Raw genomic sequence first — 23750 nt, forward strand, 5'->3', positions numbered from 1 at the left:
TAGATATTTTTTCAAAAGGAAATTAATTCGTAAAGCTAAACAGACAAAGCCTAATATTTAGTTTATCCATATAGCTAATTCTCTTTGTTCCTCAGACACCCTTCTGATAAAAATATGACTCTTCATGACCCATTGTAAATCTGTTAAATTGGTGTTGTGGTTTCTAAACTTCCATTCAGTTAACTCTGAGGCACATGGAAGGTCTAAGCCCTCATTGACTCCATCCAGCTGGTGCTACCCTCAGGTCACTGGGTATTCAACCAGTTTTGCTATAGATATGTGACCTCTTTAAATGTATTACAAACTACTAGTCTGGGCATTGCTTGTCTCATCTGCACTCGCAGTTGAGGAAATCCTTGGCCACTACTCCCACTGAATGATCATAAGAGAACTACATAACCCAGCCCTACCCCTTCTGAATGCACTAGGGATGCACAACTGACCTACATATAGTATAGTATAGAGGGGAAGTCCATGGGCTTGAAGTCTGTCTCTGGGATTCAAACTTGGCTCTGTGTAGAGTAGCTGTGGCCTTCACCAAGTTACTACACTCTAGTTTTCATGTTTCCGAAATAGAAATAATAGTGTAATGCCTACCTCTAAAATTACGCATATTAAATAAGTTAATAAATGTAAAATATGTAGAATAGTACAAAGCAGGTAGTAAGCACTCAGTAAATGTTAGTAGAGATCATGGTGAGAATGATAATGAATATGATGATATCTGGTTCAAAAAAAGGTGAACAGGATTGTTCAGAATATCTCTTACGTGACTTCCAAGAAAGACAGAGAGGGGATTTACCAGTTTCTGGTATGAACTAGGTCGTGCCAAGCATACTGGTTCATGAGTAGAGTGAACCAACAGAAAAAAAGTAATCAAGTATGAGAGTAAATCACACAAATAGAGATAAACAAAGATGAGAGAAGCCATGAAATTCCTGAGATGTGGAGAAAGTATCCTTTGTCCTAGATTTTTCTGTTTTCTGGTTTTGTTTCTTGTTATTAGGTGAGTAGGAAATTGCCAGTTGTGTCCTGACAATACACAGTGCCATTCTTACCCCCCATCCGTAAGCCATTTAACTGGCTTTCTGATTCTTGCACCTATAAAATTGTACCTTTTGTTTGAAATTTGTATAGCTTAATTCTTTTGAACTACTCTAGTCTTTTCCACCTTGTTCTTCTTCTCATCACTCATCCTTTGAATCTGTCATATCGATAACGCAAATGGCATCATAATTGGAAGTGAAACATGATCTGAAGTCACAGGAAATTAGATTGAAGTGAATATAGGAAATACATTCAGTATTTCCTCTCAGTCACAGAATGGATTTTTATAGGTTCCATGCTAAGAAAGGTATAACCCCCTTCTCTGCACCCCCACCTCACCTCACCAGGACCTAAACCAGAAGGATTCATTTACTTGGGGTCATCATCTCCTTAACACAAATTCCTGACACTCACATCCGCCATCCCATCCTCAGCTTTCTGTTTATCTGTCTCTCTTTTTGCTGGTCCCTCTCTGCCTCTTTGCATCTTGTTTTCTCTCTTTTGCTCTTTTTCTTTAGCTTGTCTCTGAGCTATCACTTCTAAAGCACTGAATTTTAAGCTCCCTCTTCAAATCTCTGAGGAGTCTGCACATACTTTCTGAAAAACATTAAACTGTATATCATACAGCTTAGATTTTAATGGTTAAAAATTCATTAATGGGAGCAGATTGATGGTATATTGCTACTTTAATTAAAGAGGGCTATGGAATGGCATTTTAAATAGCAATGTCATTTTCTAAATCGACATAGCTCCATTATAAGGAAAAATGCTTAAGTTAAACCTGAAGTTGAACAGTTTCTCTTCCAGTAATGTAGGACATTTCAGTTTAAATTTTTAGTCTGCTAACAAAATATTCACTACCAAAGAAAAGGATTTTGCTCACTTTCCCATTTTTGCCTAAATCCTTGTACTAGAAAGGCTTCAAGATTATTTCCAGATATCTCAAAAAGTAAACCCTAAGTGTTAGATGATTAGAGGGAAGTGGGAATAAATTTCTGGAAAAATCTAGCAGAATAGCCACAAACTAGATTTTTCCAAAAATAGTTGTTTTCATTCCTTGTGACAGGTACATCATATCCTTCCTCTGATCTCCCTTGCATCTTAGAAAGGAGCCTCAGGTCACTGGATCTCAGGCCTAGAGAGAATTGTTTAGAGATTCACCTAGAGTCATATAACGCAGACTGTAAAACCAGAGCCACAGTGCTGGCCTGTACTAGCCTATCTGAGGCATTTTTCAACCATATTATGTGTTCTCTGAAAATCAATTTCCATCTCTTATACCACTCTTAGAAAGTTTTTGGCCTAAGCTCTCAGTATATAGAAGTTTAACTATGATTTTGACAAGGACACTAAGCTATTTTAAAGGGAATGAAAAAGTCTCTCCTTTATCACTCTTAAATATGATGTTCTAGGACAATAAATCTAGGAATATCATTCTTTAAAGAAAGATTTTGAGGTTGAGTTCATGAAAATAGAGGATGAGTTTTATTCGGTTTTTAAATTGTGAAACAATTCAGGTATGCATACAAATGTAGAGAATAGCAAAACAAATATATATTTACTAAAAACTTAGTTTTATAAAATTTTAAAATTTCACCATGTGCACTTCAGCTTCTTTTTAAGATATAAAACATAAAATAAGGGAATGACCTGTGTATTACTCTCTGATCTCCTCTTTTCTCAGAACCAGCCACTGTCGTGTTTCTGGTATTTATCATTCTTATAAATATTTTGTTTATTTAATGTTCATATATCCTTAGGCAATTATAGTATTTTTATGGAAATACATATTATGATGTAAATAGCAGCGTATTGAACCTTTTTGTTTTCTTTCTGTTGATAAGTGTACCTCTAGTTCATTTGTTTGAATGACTGTAGAGTTTCCTGTTTACAAATACATTGCTGTGTGTTTTCTACTATTGATGATTATTCTGGTTGTTTCCAATTTTCTTACAAATAACTCTCCAATGAGCGTTCTTATCATACCTCCTTCTGCACCACGTGTGAGGATCTCTATAGTATATACTTAGTACTGGAATATCTAGGTCGTTAGTGTTTTCTCTCCAAAGTGACTGCACCATTTTAGACTCTACTTTTACCCATCAGTATTTACAAAAATTTTCATTTCTCTACATCCTCAGCAACACATGTTATTCTCAGATTTGTAATTATTTGCCCAACTAATAGGTGTAAAATGATATTTTGTTGTATTTTAATTTGAATTTCCCTGGTTACAAGAGAGGGAGAAGTATTGTATTGGTTTGCTATTGCTGCTGTAATCAATCACCACCAATTTAGTGTCTTAAACCAAAACAAATATGTTCTCTCACACTTCTGGAGCTCAGAAGTCTAAAATGGGCTGGTAAGGCTGTATTCCTGCTGGAGATTTCAAGAGAGAATTTGTTTCCTTGCCTTTTTCAGCTTCTGCAATCTACCTGTATTCCTTGGCTCGTAAACCCTTCCTCAAATTCCTCCAACTCTTTCTTCTGTCGTCACATCTCCTACCACTCTCTGACCCTTCTGCCTCCCTCTTATAAGGAGCCTTGTGATGATATTGGGCCCTCCTGGATAATCCAAAAATAATCTCCCCATCTCATGATCCTTAATTTAGTCACATGTAAAAGGTCCCTTTTACCATTGAAGGTCACATAGTCTCAGGGTCCGGGGGTTAGGATGTGGACATTTTTGGAGGGGCATTATGTAGCCTACACAAATAGTTACTGACAATTTGGAATTCCTTCTAAAGAAACTACATATTTATATCAATTTATCTATTCTTTTACTTGGTTGTCTTTTTCTAGTTGACTTGTAGAGGATTTTTTCTTCAAGGGTTGATTTTACAAATATTAAGAGTTTGTCAGTTACAGGTATCAAAAATTTCTCCTTCTAGTCTGTGGTTTGTCTTTTCACTTTTGATTTTGTGCAGAGTTTTTCATTTTAATGTAGTCACTATTTAGCCATCTTTTCCTTTACTGTATGTTCTTTTGTGTCTTTAAAAAATTGTCTTGACTCTTCTTAGCCCTTTGCTTTTCCTTATGAGATTAAGTATCAATTTGCCTGGTTCCTTGAAAAGTGCTATTGAGATTTTTGTTGGGATTGCATTGAATTTATAGATAATTTTGAGGAGTATCAACATCACTTAGTTATTGTAGTTTACTTGATGAACTCTGTGTGTGTGTGTGTGTGTGTGTGTGTGTGTGTAAACATACACACAGGTCTTTTGCTTTGTTTCTATATCTTCAATGTTTTGCAATTTTCTCCAGAGTAGCTTTGTATCTCTTTAATTAAACATATTGCATAACTTACAGTTTTTGTTCCTATAGAGACTGGATTTTTTTTTCTGTTTATATTTTCTACTTGATTATTACTGGTGTTTAGGAGGCCCTTTAAGACCTTGTCTATAGATGCTCTTTTAATTTCTACGTAGATAATCATGTCTGCAAACAAGGTGTTATTATCTCTTTCTTTCCAATTTAACTACCAAATGGAAAGAATAAAGTTAAGGTTATATTTAGCACTTTATGAATATTCAGAGTGATCAAAAAAGAAATAAATTCTATCTCCTAGATTTGAATCACACTGTTAGAACAGCATCATCAGCCCTTTTCCTGATCCTTGGGGTGAGTTCAATGGTTCAATGTGTTTCCTCTGACTTACTTGAGGATATTTTGTGTAAACTCAAAATCTAAACCAATAAAACCTTGGTTTTATCTTTGGTGTCAGAATCCTAAAGTATTTGGACTCATCAATGAAAGAAATTCATCAGCCTTTTATATTTTCAATAAGAAACCCCTTTTAAAATAGATCTGGACTTCGTAAAGTTTCAGGAAAATAAAAAAATGGCAATGTGTTCTGGCTTGAATTTTAAGGTATAATTCTACCAAGGTATAAATTTTCCAGAAATAATGTAAGGTCAAGCATTTCTCTTGAAGGTGGAGATAGTTTTTTATGAAGTAATTTATTTAAAACATAAAATGACACTTGTTTCAATAGTAAAACACTGTCCAAGTAACCAATTAAACAAAAATGATAGAGAAAAAAAATCAGTAAGGAAAAACTACAACTGGCCTTTAACGTGGTCTAATATGCAAAGTTAGTAATTATGCAGGTTTGCCTACACAGGTGTTTCTACGGCAACCCCCCAGCAGTTCAATACCTCAGAGTTATCAATGTTCTGAGGACCAAATTCACCCAGAAAAATTCTCATAACTATTTCTTATAATGGATCTACTTTTTTTTTCCTGAAAATCCTGTTTCCTTGAAACTGTCAAGCACTTGGCTTACAATCTGTCACTTGGCAATCAAGTGCAAATATCTCTTTACTGCTATTCTTTTAATTAGCAACATTTCTTTTCCGTGCATTCTCTATCTTTAACAAGCAGTTGACAGCAAATTTTAACTAAGTAAGAAATGCTGATTCATTCAGATTATAAGTGTATCTTTGAGAATCTATTTGTTGATTCTCACTTTCTGTCTCTGTTACCACTGCCTGATCCTGAAGCCTTTAAGTTCCTAAAGCATTGTCAAACTTATTGGATAGTTTCACAAACTGATACATCATGAGTTCCTATTACTCAGAATCTAAGGACAAATTCTACTTAATTCTTATCCTCTGTCTCTGTGGTGATATCATGCAATCTCTGTTACCCTTGGGCATCAATTTTTGGATTAGAGAGTGGCAGGCATAATCACAAATGTATACTTTACAAAAAAAACAAATAAATTGTTTTTGTTTGGATGCTCTTTGTGTTGTCATTGACATCTTCAAAGATTCAAATGCTTTGGGAGACTAGATTTACTTCTAGGGAACTTAAAACTGTCAATACAATCCCACTACAGCTACATATGTGCTGTTGTTGGCTTTGTGTGATTAAGAACCTCTGCAAAAGTCCTCATATCTTTTTCATTTTTTTGAAAATCAGCATTTGCTTCTTATATTCCTATTCTTCTTCTATTTCATTAATTCTTGTAATACTTTGATGCTTTTATTTTAGAGTCCACTTTCAATCCATTTCAATCCTCCTATAGAATTGTGAGAAATCATTTTAACTTCTGAACATCTCCAAAAATATGGGACCAGATATATAGAAGCCCTAAAATATTCTCAAGAAGTCCTTGAAAATACAGAAAATGGAGTATATATATATACATATATATATATATATATAGTGCATAAGAACTGCCTCCTCAAACCACTGATATTGATAGTAAATAGCATATTCAATCTTTTGAGAAAGGGAAATTTTTGTATTTCTACTACCATCTGAAGAACTATTCCTAATCTTGTGCGAGCAAAAGATGTTCACAGCACCAACTAGTCAGAGAAGATGTGAAGACAAACATTTAGCTTTGGGAATATGTGACTGTCCTCAACTGAATTCCATAGGAAAATTAAGCCCTATAGAAGATAATGTAATTGAGTATTTTCTCAACTTTCCAATTTTATATACTACCATTCACATGCATAGGAGAAAATGGAATATTATTTGGCCATAAAAAAGAATGAACTCTTGTCATTTGCAACAACATGGATGGACCTTGAGGGCATTATGCTAAGTGAAATAAGTCAGAGAGAGAAAGACAAATACCTTATGATCTCATTTATATGTGGAATCCTAAATGAAATCCTAAATGAAATAAAATAACAAGCTTATTGATACAAAGAACAAACTGATGGTTGCCAGAAGCTGGGGTGGGGGTGGGGCGGGGGGGGCGGGGCGGTGGGGAGGGAATGGGTGAAATGGATGAAGGGGATCAAAAGATACAAACTTACAGTTATAAAGTAAATAAGACATAGGGATATAATGTACAGCATGGCGACTATAGTTAATAACACTATACTGCATATTTGAAAGTTGCTAAGACAGTAGGCTTTAAAAGTTTTTATCACAAGAAAAAAATTTGTAACTATGTATGGAGATGGATGTTAACTAGACTTGTGGTGATAATTTTGCAACATATACAAATATTGAAGCAGTATGTTCTATACATGAAACTAATATAATGTTATATGTCAATTATACCTCTATAAAAAAAGAAATCATATAAATTTTTTAAAATCATAGCACTCTTAAAATGATGGAATAGTATCAAGCCAGCCATGGGCAGTAACCAAAGGCAAAGAAAGGGATATGCCAAGAAATCTGTAAGGCAAACAGTAAGCTCAAAATATTTTATGAATTAATACCCATTGTCTACACTAATGAAGTAATACAGGTAAAGAATACAGAAAGCAAGTAGATTTCCTAGAAATCTGGAAGCTTAGGAAGAATGCGACAGGAGCAAGCAGATCAGCCTACAAGGTGGTCATGAAAACCAGTAAAGGTTCCAGCAAAGAGAGAGTGAACAAAACAAAGAGCCAGAGAAATGAAAATGGGGCAACAGCTGAAAGAAAGGGTTAGATATGAAGCAAACGCTCCCTTTACTTATTAGGATCTTTGGGAAAAAAGAGCCAGGGCTTTAGGGCAAAGATTAAGAAGCCAGAAGTTGTTACTTCTCTCCTTTATAAGATATACGTTCACTCTTCCCTTCCAAAGTCTAGCATCCTTGCAAGCTAAAACTTGAACTATGAACTACGCAAAGATGTCCAAATGACTAATTTATTAAGGATGAAGTTACTTCATGTCAGTAGAACTTCATCATGCACTATGACAGTAATGTGAAAGCAAGTGGATAAAGCGTATACCTAGTTGCTTTCCTTTTTGGAATAGAAACTTTTCCAAAAAGTTGGAGAAATTTGGGTGGAGAAACTTTTCCCAAATCCACAGCCAGCTGTGTGCTAGCAGCCGATGTTTGGCTTATGGTATAGTGGGAAAGATCAACTTATAAATATTACTGTCTAGCTACAGGGAATAGAATAGGATTTATTCTGCTTAGAAATGTCATTCTGTCAGCTTCCTGAAGCTGCTTTAAATTCCCTTGGCTTCTGCAGAGATGATGGTGCTCTGTTTATTCTTCCTTAACAGGAAGGGAAAAGGGCAAGAACACAAGATGGTCCCTGAGAGTCCCTAGCATTGCGTCTGCAAACAGAAAGGCAGTTTGCTCAGTTCCCTTCCTCAGGTTCACCCCCACTAGGTCAGCTAGGAGTTTAACTCACTCCAAGTATTTTCTCTCCATATCATACTTACCAAAGTCATTGGCATTATGGAGAAGAGACCTCATAAGGACTACCTCCTCAAACCGCCAATATTGATAGTAAATAGCATATTCCATCTTTTGAAAAAGGGGAAATTTTATATTTCTTATTACCATCTAAAGAACTATTCCTAATCTTGTGCTGGCAAAAGATGTTTACAGCGCCAACTAGTCAGAGATCATGTAAAGACAAACATTTAGCTTTGGGAATATGTGACTGTCCTCAACTGGATTCCATGAGAAAATTAAGCCATACAGAAGATAATTTCATTGACTATTTTCTCAATTTTCCAATTTTATATACTACCATTCACACGCATAGGAGAAAAGATTGTTCATTGCATACAATAAATGTAATGGGGCATTAGGATTTAATTCTCCCACAAAACCCCCTTTAGAGAACGACTGCACAAAGCCTCAAAACTCACATGGTTTTCAAGAACTGTAGAAGGGGTGAGATTTTACTCTATGGCATGTTAACAAATTAGCCTGCCACAGTTACACAGATGCTGGCAGAAGACATGAGAATCCTGGATCAGAAGCATAGGACTTTATTACTCACAGCACAGCAGGCAGCATTAGCTTCATGTTTGGATTGTGTTCGTTTGCCTCCCGCATCCCATGGGCATGATGAGGAGCAGTCCAGGTGGATGCTACACATGCACTAGCTTTATGTAACAGCTAGGGAACCCTAAGTGTCAGAAACCCTCATCTTTGAAAGTTGCTCCTAGCAATCTTTGTCCCAAAGGCATTAGCTTGGCTAGGAAAAAAATCAGCCCTCTACTCCAGAAGGAGACACAATCTGTCTTCCAAGGCTGTTTGCTGTACCAAACTCCTTGAAAAAGCAGCCCAGAACAAAAGTCATTAACACCTCTTCACAAGACATGCAGAAACTCAGAGAGACCCAAGAAGAATTGTTACCCAATAATGGGTGACTTTGCAAAATCTGAGATGTTTTATTCCCACAGCTACACTTCCACCATTCTCTGATTGAAAAGTTATAGAAAGAAGAGTAACAATGGATGAACATCTGAGTTATGCCAGACAGACACTGTACAAGAATTGTCTCTTACCTGAAAGGATTGAGAGACAAATTAATCTTAGCAAATTATGTAACGGGCAAGGTCGGCTTGGATTTATAAAGTCTGCACTCTAAACCAGGTGTATAGTCACCACAGTATATGAATGAAGCAAACATTAGAGATAACCTATGTCAAAAGGCTACTGTATTTAATTACGTGGTTTGGGCAGCTATACCACATGATCGCAGCTACCAGTCAGCCAGGTCTCTGAGAACTGTCCATGGCAGTGGTAGCCTCTTTCAGGCAGCAGTGAAAGAAATCAAGTAAAATCTCTTATTACTAAAGGATCCTTAGTACAAATTTTGCCAATTACTCTGGGGAAAAATGTTATTATAATTTCAGTCTCTGTGTAAAATTTTATTTGTGTGTATTTCCTTTTTTCAGTTAATGAGTGAGAAGGTTGATAGAGTTCTGAACCATGGGTCTTGTGCTCCATAATACCAATGGAAGACACAGGAATTGGCCCTCATTGCTAAAAGAATAAATAAACAAATGAAATTAACATAAAACTAACATAGGAACCTAGTCCTTGTACTGTATCCAGGAGGAAACATTTTAAAGACTTGAATTATAGGAATCAAATATGATAAGAAAGGAATTTTAATTCTATGATTTTAATTTTATTAGAATATCTATTCAGATGCCAAAAGGCAAATATCAGATATATGCAGATTACAAAAACATATTTTTTGCTAACAGCCTGAACTATCTCACATTTTCTCTTTAGAAAATGAGAGCATAGAGTCTTTAGAAGCGTCCCTAGTTAAAAATAAATGTACCTCCTTCAAGCTCCAGATATTGGCTATAATTAAATATTACATAGAAGAGCAGAAGCTCCTGCCCTCATGAATCCATTAATTTGAAACATTTTTTCCTTCAATATATAATTTCATTGTCAAAAGCAAGTTTGAATAACTCAAAGGTAGTATTAAGTTGATTTAGCCAACTGTTTTAAAATAAGCATAATTCCATTCTTCTAATGTTTAGAATTCTCTTTGTCAATCTAAAATCTCTTTCCTTTTAGACATTGTTTTGTTATAAGAAAACTACATATATAAGTGGAGAAAATCCAATGATAAGCTGTTTTATGTTTACACGAACAGATTACCAATACATTTGTCAAATCTATAATTGTTATACCATTCAAACAGTGGCATGAAGTCTCAATATCGAGAAATCTGTCTGGAAACAGTTAAGAACTGAGAAATAAGCAAAAATGGTGTGTAGGCGAATGATATACGACAAAGTCTATGCAATAAACCCATACAGGCACCTAAGCATTTTGATTTATACATTTTTCTAACAAATTTGAATATGTGGTTTCCAGGATTACAAACGGATAGAAACATTGAAATAGTAATAGAGAAAAGCACATTGTAAGGCAGAAAAATTAGTATTGAAATAAAAATAGGTCAATAAGCACATGAAAAGATGTTCAACTTTATCAGCAGCAGACAGAAATACACAGGATCCAGCAATTCTACTCCTTGATATATACCCAATAAAAAGGAAAACATGTCCACACAAAAACCTATACATGAATGTTCAAAGCAGCATATCCATGATAGCTAAAAAGTAGAAATAACACAAATGCCTATCAAGTATTGAATAGATAAATAAAACCTTGTACATCCATACAACGGAATATTATTTGTCAATGAAAAGGAACAAATTACTGTTTCATGCTACAACATGGATGAAGCATGAAAACATTAGATTAAGTGAAAGAATCAAGTTGCAAAAGTACACATATTGCATGGCTCTATTTACATGAAATGTCCAGGATAGGCAAAGTTACAGAGACGGAAAGTACATTAGTGGTTGCTAAGGAAGGAGGAGGATGGTTGGGGGACACGGGGATTGACTGCTAAGGGTTTGTACTTAAGGTTTTCTTCGGGGAGAGATGAAAATGTTCTAAAATTGACCTCATGTTTGCACAACTCTGTGAATATACTAAAAAATCATTAAATTATAGACTACTTTTTCTTGAAGTATAATTGACATAAAACATTATATTAGTTTCAGGTGTATGACATAGCAGTTTGCCTTTTATATACCTCACAAATGATCACCACAGTAATTTTAGTTAACATCTGCTACCATACAAAGTTAATACAATATTATTGATTATTAATACAATTATTAATTATTATTAATACAATTATATTGCTGTACATTACATCCTCATGACTTATTTATTTTATAACTGACAGGTTGTACCTCTTGGACCCCTTCACCCATTTTACTCGCCCCAACTCCCCTCCCCTCTGGCAACCACCAGACTGTTCTCTGTATCTATGAGTATCGTTTTGTTGTTTTTGAGAGTCCACATATAAGTGAAATCATATCTATTTGTCTTTCTCTGTCTGACTTATGAAGGTATTATGCTAAATCATACACTTTAAAATGGGTGAATTGTGTGGCATGTAAACTATATCTCAATAAGTAAAAATAAGTAAATGAAATAAGTACAAAATAAGTAAATAAAAGTAGATTCCATCATAAACAACAAAGAAGCTCACTATTAAGCTCTCTTTGTCCATTGTCTACCATAGTCTCCAAAAAAGAGCATTACTTTTCATAATTTTATACTTTTGTTCAAGTGAATTATAATAATTCTTTATTGTGAAATATTTCTGACATATTTTGTACAGTTAATAATGTTTTTCAAAAACAATACCTTTGGGGCAGGCCCGGTGGCGCAGCGGTTAAGTTTGCATGTTCTGCTTCTCTGCTGCCCAGGATTCACCCGTTCGGATCCCAGGTGCGGACATGTCACCGCTTGGCACGCCATGCTGTGGTAGGCGTCCCACATATAAAGTAGAGGAAGATGGGCATGGATGTTAGCTCAGGGCCAGTCTTCCTCAGCAAAAAGAAGAGGATTGGCAGCAGATGTTAACTCAGGGCTAATCTTCCTCAAAAAAAACCAAAAAAACAAAAAAACCCCACAATACCTTAATCTCTTTAAGTTGGTTGAAAAAGAAAAAAATCCACAAATTTCAAAGAGGATGTTAACATAAATAACTCCTAAATATAGCCAGGTCCCAAAAAATCTAATAAAATACAATACTAATCATGATGTCTCTCAGGCAATTACAAAAAATGGAAAGAAAGAAAAATATTTGATGAGAATATTATGTGTATTTTTGTAAATTCTAGTATAACCATTTATATTTGCCTCTCTAGGCTCTTTGCTGAAAAGAATGCCAATCACCTTTAGATATAATAAAGAGACTGAACTAATGTAAAATTTTGTTTGAAACACCCAAATCATTTGGAACCAATATATGTTGTCATTATCCCATTTCAGTCTATCCTCATTCCTGACCACCCTCAGTTACTGTGAGTAAATGATACAGTGTTAAGAAAACTAGCCGTAGCAATTTCTGTAACACAAAGTACTTAATGTTGTTCCCTGTAAACTTTATGCCTGAAATGTGTGACTCAGCTCCCTTAGTCTGTCTTTCAACTGACTGTACCGTAGCAGTTGACACACATACTCTGTATTAAAATGCATAGTGGAATATGGCTCTTCTTTTACCAATGGTTTGCATTATTCAAGGGCTGGAGGACTGGAAGTAATTTGCATTCTTTAGAGAACACTCGGTAAGGATATATATTTCTAAACTTATTGTAGATGCATCTGTAGGGAATAACATCTTTAAACCTAACACACCCACACACATGCTCACCCACACATACACATACAAGGCAGTTAAAAAGAAGTAAGGGTCTTCAAGCATGGAACTAGCCCTCAGAGTAAACCAGGCCAGTAATGGAGCATTGAAAGAATCTGTGAAGGTTTGAGCCCTAAAAGGCTAATGGCACCAGCAAATATTTTAGAGCCTGACAGATATCAGCACTATCCTAGACCCTGAGGATTAAACTCTAAGCAAGAGAGTCAAACTTCCTCCCCTCAGAGGACTTCCATTCTAATGGGGGGGCGGGGGGGCAATGACATTAAACGAAGAAATACGTAATACAGATTCTGATAGGAATATGAAGAAGAAATAAAGCAAGGAAAGAGTATAGGGAGGAATGGAACGTGTTTGGGCGCTAATGCAGATAGCGTGGACCAGAAAGGCTACTGAGGCAAAGGGCTATCAAAGTAGAAATCTGATTAGAATGAGAAAATGAGCAATGCAACTTGATGGAGCAAAATTGTTCCAGGTAGCAGAGTACAGTTTCTGAGGCAGGAACAAGACTGGACTTCTCAAGGACTGTTGACCAGCATGGAATTCGTAAGGGGGAGAATACTTGAAGGCAAAATTAGTGAGGTAGCCAGAAACCAGATTATAAAGCCATGATTAGGATATTCAATTTTGTTCTCAGTATGATGAGAGAAGCCTTGGAGAGCTTTTAGAGGAGAACTGATTCAAACTGAGTTTTATTTTGTTGTTCTTGTCTTTGGTTTTTTTTTTAAAGTTATGCTTTTTGGTGAGGAAGATTGGCCCTGAGCTAACACCTGTTGCCAATATTCCTTTTTTTTTTTTTTCTCCCCAAAGGCCCAGTACATAGTTGTATGTCCTAGATGTAACTTCTTCTAGTTCTTCTATGTGGGATCCTGCCACAGCATGGCTTGATGAGTGGTGCTAGGTCCACATCCAGGATCCGAACCGGCAAACTCTGGGCTGCCAAAGCGGAGCATGTGAACTTAACCACTCGGCCACGGAGCCAGGCCCCTGAGTTTTATTTTTAAAAGACTACCCTGATTACTTTGTGGAGAATAGATTCTAGGACAAGAGTGGGTAAAGGAAGACCAGTTAGCTGAAGATCTGGGCAAAATATGAGGGTGATTTGGATTAGGATTTAGAGGTAGAATTGGCAAGAAAGGCTTGGTGTGTATTTTGAAGGCTAATTCAACATAATTTGCTCATGAATTAGAAGTGGGTAGGTTGGGTAAATCAAAAATAACACCTTTTCTTCCACGGACACTTCAGTAAAGGGTGCTAGTATTTACTGAAATGGGAGAAGAAAGCAAGAGTAGATTCAAAGAGCAGAATTAATCAATAGTTCTGACTAATAGATATACAGCTAACAATGCTGAGTAGGAGGTTAGCTATATGTCTGGGCTTCAGAGGAGATGGTAGGGTTGGAGATAGTTTTAGAAGGCATACCTTTAGGGTTGATATATTTGTCAGGGTGGAATCTGAGATACTGCAACAAAAAGATCCAAAAATATGGAAACTTAAATAAGATAGAAATTTATTTCTCTTTTATGTAAAAGTCTAGTGGGAAGAGGCTACTCATTTAAATCATGGAATATTTCTAACCAGGCTACTTGGTCTGACTCACCAACCCTAGGCCAACAAGCTATTGCTCTTAGGGAAGTAAGGTTTTCCTGATTTGACCCATACCACATCTCTTTGTCTTCAAACCAAATCCAATTTTTACATAGTCAATCCCATCATCTAATTTAGTAGCCTATTGTCCCAGTCCTCAGGCATTCAGACTATATATCAACAGAGTGCCAGGCACTGCGCTAGACTCTGAATGTACAACAATAAATAAAAGAGATTTTGTCCCTGCTCTTAGAATAAAATTTGTAGAATAGAGAGAAGAAACAGGGAGTTGACAAATAAAGTGATGCAGGTCTGTAGGAAAGCACAGTATCCAAAAAAGGTACAAAGGAGGGAAATGCCCTTAGGCTCAACTCCCAGCCTTCAACTTGTAGACCCCTAAATACTAGACTACAAAATCCTTTTTTTTCTAAGGTAAGACCTTCCTCTATATTCTGTATCTGGCATTTTCACCAAGTTCTGCTTCCCATCATAAAATACTACCCCATGTGGCCCAAGTGAGTTCCCTTCTTTTTCTCAGGCCAAAAATTATCACGTTGTATTGGGGTTTTGAGCATTTGAGAAGCAAGGGGTTATAATAGAAAGGGTCTATGAATTTATTTGTATACCACGCAATGTTTGTAGACTGAAGAAATACTGTTTCTTGTCTACATGTTGGGCTAAAATGAAGCTTCCATAATGATTGGTTGGAACTTCTGTAATACTACTTACTAAATATTTTGAATATCACCCATTTATATGTAGTACTTACAAAATCTATACAAATGCAATTGTAATTATCACATGCAAAATCATCTGAAAGCATTAATGAATTCACAACTTCTTGATGGCATGTGGTTGCTCAGTAAAAGGATACTGAAAGGGCAAGTGTTAATTCTGCAATTTACATCCTTGCTCTCTGAAGTCTAGTCTCCGCCATGGCAGCTAAAGTGAGCATTTTAAAACTAAATCCAGATCATGCAGTCAGTTCAGAAAACTCCAGTGACTTCCCATCCCCCTCAATGATCTGCTCTCACTCCTACATTCCTCGTCACTTTTTATTCTTCCTTGTTCACATGATTCTAATCATTCTGGATATGGTGCTATTTCTCAAGCCAAGCAAGTTCCAGTCTCAGGGTCTTTGGCAAAATTCCACCCCAGGGTCTGTGCAGTCACTGTTCTCTCCCCCTGGATCGACTTAGCTATCTTCCTCCCTTATGTTCTCATCATCTTCTCAGATGTGTAAGTGGACATTGTGGGAGCCCCACTCAGATCCCTTTTAGAGGCGGGGGCATCCATTCCCAGCTGCTGCTAGTGTTGGCTGAATAGAACTCACAAGTGCCCTCCTCTATGCAGATATTTGACCTCAGCCAAATGGACCTCAGCCTTTTCCTCAGGCCTTGCCATACCACTTCAGCCAGCAATCAACTGACACAAGCTGCAAAAAGCCAAACCCCACTGCAAGGTGGAACCAACTCGGCAATTTGTGCAATTTATGCTCCAGAGCTTCCTGTGGTTTCCCTGCTAGTCTCCGGCTGAGACAGCATTCATGCTGAGCTTTTCACCCAACTCTATGCTGCCTGTCTCAACTCCCTTCTCCTTTAGATCACCTCCCTTTTCCTGGAATATATCTTGTGAACAAGAATCCCCATCCCGGCCTGTTCTCCCAGGGAACTAACCTAAGACAGATGCCTTCCCTGATCACCACATCCCCAGGCACTCACTATCTCCCTTACCTTGCTTTACTTTTTTATACAGCACCTATCACTATATTGAATAATATATTTTTATAATTCTTTTGCTTATTCACCTTTTCTTCCAGTGGAATGTAAACTCCGTAAGGGCAGGAACTTTTTTTGTTCGCTGCTATATATCCAAGCCTACAAAACCATCTAGTTCGTTATAGTTACTCAATAAATGTTCACTGCTAAATGCATGAATAAATGGAATAAGACAGTGAATTTACTTTATCATTATTTTTTAAAGGATGTCCTATTCTTGAAAACATTAGGAACCAATAGCCTGGATTGATTTCATCTGCAATAAAGAAATATTATTTTAGGAACCATGTGCTCTATGTCCTTTCAAACTATCTCAACACTGAAATACTGATCATTGATACCATATTTGCTTATCAACTGAGAGTTAGTTCATTAACACACTCTTCTTGAGCCTTGCAGACTTTAAACTCAAAGCCTTTAATCTTGTTTTATCCTAGTAGTCATTCAAATTTCTCTCTGGATTTCTGAATTAGCCTTAATTTCTTAAGAATTTATTTATTCAATTATCTATATATATACAGATACATATTTTTTTTGGGGGGGGGTGAGGAATATTGGTCCTGAGCTAACATCTGTGCCAATCTTCCTCTATTTTTTGTATGTGGGACATCACCACAGCATGGCTTGATGAGCGGTATGTAGGTCTGTGCCTAGGATCTGAATCTGTGAACCCCGGGCTGCCAAAGCAGGGTGCACAAACTTAGCTACTACACCACAAGGCCAGCCCTCAATCATCAGTGTTTTGAACCCAGATCTTAAAAGCCCATATTGAAAACATCTAAATGAAAATGTACGTATTTTAACAATGAAAATTATTCTACAAGGAAGAATACGTGGTAGCTTTAGAATGGTCAATGTGAATATCACTCATATTGAGTCAGAGGCAATCCCTAGAAGGATTCTAGAGGACTTTCTTGAAAATTGATTTTAAAATCAGGTAATAGCTGTTTTACTACACACCCTGTTCAGCTATAAAGCCAGCAAAGGAATAGCGCTTACCTCTGAGCTCCTTCATTAAGGAAACACTGCAGCCGGATATGACATATCACAAACATTCAAATTAACTCTGGAGATTCTGGCTGACTTTCAGCCCCTTCAATTCACAAGCTCTCTAACAGAACTCAGCCTTGATGAGTGTTTGCAGAAAATTGTCTTCATTGTCAACCACACTCCACAAAAATGATTTGAATAATTTGATTTTTACAGATTTTAAAAGTCAAAAAGGATTTGAGGCTGCATGCCAACTCCACAGACGTCTTTTCATTAAGCAATAAATAAAGTTTGATTTAATTTTTTCATAAAGAGGCCTTTGTGGTCATGAAAGCTTGCTGTCTGCTACATTAAAAATAATCTTCTAAAGAGAATCTCTCAAACATATTCAAATAAAGGCCTTGAAAAGATGTTTCATTCTAATTTGGGAGTACATACTGAATGTACTTCTTTGCAACTAGCATTTAATGCCAGTGCTTTTATGGTTTATGATGTAACATTTGTTTCTTTTTATTCAACAGAAAAGGTCAATGTGACTGGTAATTAGAACTATGACTGAGAGAAGAAGACTGTAATTAGACTATTTTTCAACAAATAATAAAGTGTCAGAAAAAAAGAAAGCGAATCCTTGGTGTCAGCAAAATTAGTGTACATATAGACAGGAAAAGCGATTCCTTCATGCACATGCACACTTAGGTGACCTTCTTTCAATAATCTAACTCAAATAATAACTAAACGTAAAATGCACTATCTAGATATTCAGACTAAAGCAATGGTTCTCATCCAAGGGTGATTTTGCCTACAAGGTGATATTTGGCAATTGCTGGAAACATTTTTGGTTGCTACAACTGGAGCAGTGCCACTGACATCTAGAGGGCAAAGGCCAGGGATGCTGCTAAACATCTTACAATATGCAGGACAGGGCCCCACAACAAAGAATTGTCCAGACCCAAACATCTGGTTGATTTTGAGAAAATCTGAACTAATGTCGTAAAACTTTCTGAATCTGAAATTAATGAGGAAGCTTTAAAGTAGCCCACAGTAATTAGAGCCCTATAGTGAGGTGTTTGTCTACTGACATTGCATTATGAGAGACACTTTGTAGCTGTTGTAAATTAAAATAAAAAAAGTGGTGGGGTGTTAGACTTCTTAGAACCCAGCACTTTGAGATAATGCTGGGATTCAGGACACTTGGATGTCATGTCAATGTCCTTTGGGACTGTCTTAATTTGTTAAGGCTGCCATAACAAAGTGCCACACCCTGGGTGATTTAAACAACAGAAATTTATTTTACCACAGTTCGTGAGGCTAAAAGTCCAAGATCGAGTTGTCTGCAGGGTTGTTCTGTCTGAGACCCCTCTCCTTTGCTTGTACTTCCTTGGCTGTCTTCTCCCTGTGCCTCCACATGATCTTCTCTCTGTGACTGGGTCAATGTCCTAATCTCCTCTTCTTGTAAGGACACCAATCATATTGGAGTAGGGTCCGTGCCAATGACTTTCTTTAAATTTAATTGACTATTTAAAGAATCTATCTCCAAATATAGTCACATTCTGAGGTACTAGGGGTTAGGACTTCAACATATGAATTTTAAGTGGGACACAATTTAGCCCATAACAGGAGCCTTGGCCTGTCTTTGGTCCAGAAGTCCTGTAGAGAGAGGAAATATCCAGTGGTCAGTGTGAAAGCTTTCCAGCCTTTCGACTGCACTGGAGACAGGAAAGCATACACAAGGGAAAAATGAATCTTCCCTGAATCAATCCTTAGTTTTTCTAAAATGACTCTGAACTTGTCCAAAATTTTTGCAGGAAATAGTTATAGAAACTCAAAAGAAACAAAAGCAATAACTTTGAATTATAGAACTAATTTGTATACATAAAACATTTTCCTAAAGCAAACTAGAACTAGAAGAATAAGCTCCATGTGAGGATTGTGTTGGCCATGTGACCAAAACACCATAAGCAGTGCCCAGCAGAGAATAAGACCTCAATCTATGTTTGTTCAGTGACTATGTGATTGGATCAATGAAGAATATTCCTCCAAAACTGCTATGTATCGGATGGTAGTGTGCTTCTAACCTACCTCCTAGGCAATCTCCAGCTTTATCTCTTACCATTTGTTGCCATGCATTTTATGACACAGCAACAACAAATTATCAGTAGTCACATGCTCAGTTTATGCTCGTTTTCCTTCTCGCTACAATGGGCTATTTTCTCCTTCCCTTTATACTTTCCCAAGCAAGCCTTCCCACTTCAAGACTGTGCAAATATCACCTATAACATTTTTTAACAGAAGGTAATTATATTTTTAAACAGACTAACTTAAACTTTATAGGTGATTAGTAAAAATAAAATATATGTGTATATGTAAATACACAGTCACAAACATATTTCTGTATGTATGTGTTACTCATTTATCTTTTCACAAATATTTGTAATCTACTTTGTGTCAGACTCCTTGTTAGGTGTTAGATATATGAACACAAGATATACAAGATCCTTGCCTTCAAAGAAAATATATTCTAAAATATATATAGTAAATAGTAGCTAGCTCTCTTTATTGAAAAGGCATATGGAGGCATAAAACCAGTGACCAAAAAAATGAAACAAGAAAACTAACTTTAAAAAAATAAAATGTAAAAGTTACTTTCTTCAAATAATTCTATTTAAATCAGCCTTCTTTTTTGGCTTACAAAATCAAGACAATCATTTCAAACTTGCTAACATTCAGAGTGACTTTTCTTGGTAATTAGTGTTTAATGAAAGCAAATATTTTCTATGTTTCTTGAGAATGATGCATACTTCACATATTTAATTTAACCTTTAAATAATATGGATTACTCACAATTATTCAGTGTGGGTGCCTGAGATTCACATTCTGCAACTAAAAATTGTGGCAAAGGAAAAAGCACTAGATGAGTTTTGGATGAGTAGGAACTATGAGGTTGTCCAGACTCCTGCTGCGCCGTCTCCCAGCTGAGGGTACGACATGGAACATGGCATCTATACCGTTTGAATCCCAGATTCTCTATCTGTAAAATGACAGAATTGACTTCAGTGATTTCCATCTCTACTGAAGCTAAATTTCTTTATTTTGATGAAAAACCAAATAATTGGCAATCTGCTTTTACCAAGTTTCAAACTTCTCTGTATCAGAAAAATCTTTTAGGTACACAACCAAACTTCATTTTTTGGAGATGAGTAGTGAGAAGCAAATGACTTCAGGTTAATTGGTTTTATAAGCTAACATGGTGGAAGATCTTTGAAAGTTTTGCTGATATAAGAAATTAATCACATTGCAAAAATATATCATCTTTGCTAAGATCATAACAACTTCGGAATATGTTCTGTGACCAATGAGTTAGAGTTTCATAATGTTTTGTCTGTCAGATAGATTGATATAACTGGATTGAAATATGGGAGAAATTTTCAGGCAGTTGAATCTTTCTCTGTTTCTCTTTGTTTAACTGTATCTCATCTCTGTACTATTTTTATAGATTATAGACTAATTATATAGAATTAACGAGAGGAGTAACAGCTGATGAGCTTTCCTCAGCGGGACTTTGACCAACACATTAAATAACTTGTTAAATCAAGCAAATCCATAAAAGTAATAGGATAACCAAAGGGTAGATTGTAAAAGGTGGTAAAAACTAATGGCACTTGAATTATTAGAGAACAAGAATAAACTAGGGAGTACGTGAAGATAGTAATTGAGGAAAATAGGTATACTTTAAAATTACCTTACCACAACTAATAGTAAACATTCTGATCGTTAGTTTTAAATATGCAGAAAATAAAAGATGTATCTGCATAATATTTTACATTCTAGTCATGAAATTAAAAATGAGTGTCATATTTTAGATCTTGACTGTATCCAGGGGAGGGGAAACTATATGAAAAAAAAAAGTCATTGGCCCAAAAAGCAAAACCATCTGGTGAAGTCATGAGTGACTGAGTTGAACAGCAGGAGAGCCTACTGTTAATCATTTTTGCAGTCAATTGAGAATTCTGTAGAGAATATATTAAAGAATAGTATAAAAAGTGCAGTGACCCAAATAAATTGCTTAAGAAAAAAAGTCAAAATCAGTTAACAGATATTGTAGTCCTACCAAAATTGAATACTTTCAATAATTGGTAGAAAAAATGTATTTCCTCATTGCTGTGATGAAGCTATTTCCTCCAAATTTTAAGAATTCTCCATTTGATTGTGTTTTTGATGACATTCCAAGAGGATAGAAAAATTTCCTATGTCCTACTTTTAGTAATGACCAAAAGGTATTTGTTACTAATGCTTCAATTCTGAAACACAGGAGAACAAAATCAATCCTTTGTGATAGATCATAAACTTTTTGAAATTAAATACAAAGAAATTTCCTTCCAGATTAATCTTTTATGTTGCTGTCCTCAAGAATTCATTCTTTCCTTCTTTTCTTTCTTTTTTTTTTAATAATAGAACCCCTTTCATTTTAGCACACATGGAGTTGGCACACCCAGCTACAGATTTAATTTCCCATTCTTCATAACAGCTATGGGTGGTCATGGAATTAATTCTAGGTCAAATAGGATGTGAGCACACATGAAATGTGCTACTTCAGAGTCATAGGATTGAAGATAACTCACTTACTCTGAACTTCCTCTTTTCTCTGCCTCAAATCCATGTAGAAGGGGATAATACCGTAGGTAAGATGAACATCAGCTAGGATATTATCCTATGAGCAAATTTAGATCCACAAATGACTTTCTGTAGTGGACCTACTCAGCCTTTAACTCTCTCTTCTGATAGAATGTGAGAAAATAACCTTCAATCTTATTTGAAATAACAGTAGTTTTGTATCATTTGTTATGGAGATTTATCTTGTACCTTATCTCATAAAAATTTGTTGTGAGACGTGAGAGACTACAATAATAAACCTCAAAATATTTGTTGTTGGCTTACCAGTTAGGTGGATGGTAATGAGGAAGCAGACACTGAATATTGAGAAGCTGGTGACCAATTTTATTCCACAGAAAACCAGTAAGGAAAAATACAATCTGTTATGGATTGAATGCTTGTGTCTACCCCTCCCAAAATTCACAAAGACCTCGTGAATTGTATTAGTGTCCTTATAAGAGGAGATATGAGAAAAATGATCTTTTTCCACCATGGGAGGATGCAACAAGAAGACAGCCATCTGTAAAACAGGAAGTAGGTTCTCCCCAGAACCCAACCATGTGGGCACCCTGATCTCAGATTTCCAGCCTCTAGAATAGTGAGAAATAAAAGTTTGTTGTGTCAGCTACCTAGACTACGATATCTTACTATAGCAACAAGAACTAAGACACAAACTGAAAAACTGGAAGGCAGACAACATACTTGCTGAGCCTAATCCTCTGGAAAACTGATTGGAAAACTCAGAATATTGGTGAATGATGGTGGCTCCTTGCTTCCTTTAGAAAAGTCCTGTAAGATAAAAATGAGCTCATGTATGAACAGGTCAGTTTGCCAGTAGAGACTGAAGAAAAAAGCCTTCTTAATGGAGTTACTTGTCTACCTGTGGCATTCCATCTACTATGACTGAGAGGTGTAGGGCCTCACAGGGCTGGAAAAGCCAACTGCGCTTGTGCTCCAAACAGCAGAAGCTATGTCTGTCCCTAAGAGACTTTCTTTAAATTCTCCCAATAAGAATTTTTAGTCAAACAGTGAAATCAGCCCAGCCACAAAAGTCAGATTAACTCCCTACTTGAAGTCTATATTTTTAGAAGACCTTAAACTAGCTAGTATTAAATTGAAAGGGAGAGGGAGAGTTCAAGTACAGATGCAATAAATGATAAAATATCACAGAGGCTTAAGAACTATTAATAAAAGTAATCCAAGAGTGGTGACTTTCACATGAATTTTATTGGAAGCAAGTAGACTAAAAGCTTAGTAAGTTTTTGAGGGGCCTGTTTTGCCAAAGAAGCCACAAGTCTGGCTAGCAAGAGCCTGTGATTGTCCCCAAAACAGTGCACATGGAGGGCATACTCTCAGTGCCCACTTCAGTTTTGGCAGAGGAGGGTAGTGGACAGAAAAATATGCAATCCTACCCCAGAGAGAAGAAAGAGAATGGACCAGAGAGTTCCTTTCAGAGAGCGGGACAAGAGTCCAGCTGAACAATTCCCTCCAGTGTTAGAATAAACATCTTAGAATTACTGCACACCATATTTTTGTCATTTCTATAGTGGAGTGACTGTTCCAATTCTTCCTATTTTATTAGCTGGAGCTTGTCATGGTGGTTGTTCTGTTCTAGTTCCACCGTTCCATACCAGGTGTTCAGGGGCATGCATAGCTTTTGTATTAGCTTATGGGTCACCAGATTGCAAAGGGCCAAGTTCAAACATGACAAAGAGGGAAATGCAACACTCAGTTTAGTCTCCATTTTTATGTGGATGAGATAACTTAAAGGGACTTTGGCTACCTCA

The sequence above is a fragment of the Equus przewalskii genome, chromosome 29 (genome assembly GCF_037783145.1).
Source record: "Equus przewalskii isolate Varuska chromosome 29, EquPr2, whole genome shotgun sequence".
NCBI lineage: Eukaryota > Metazoa > Chordata > Mammalia > Perissodactyla > Equidae > Equus > Equus przewalskii.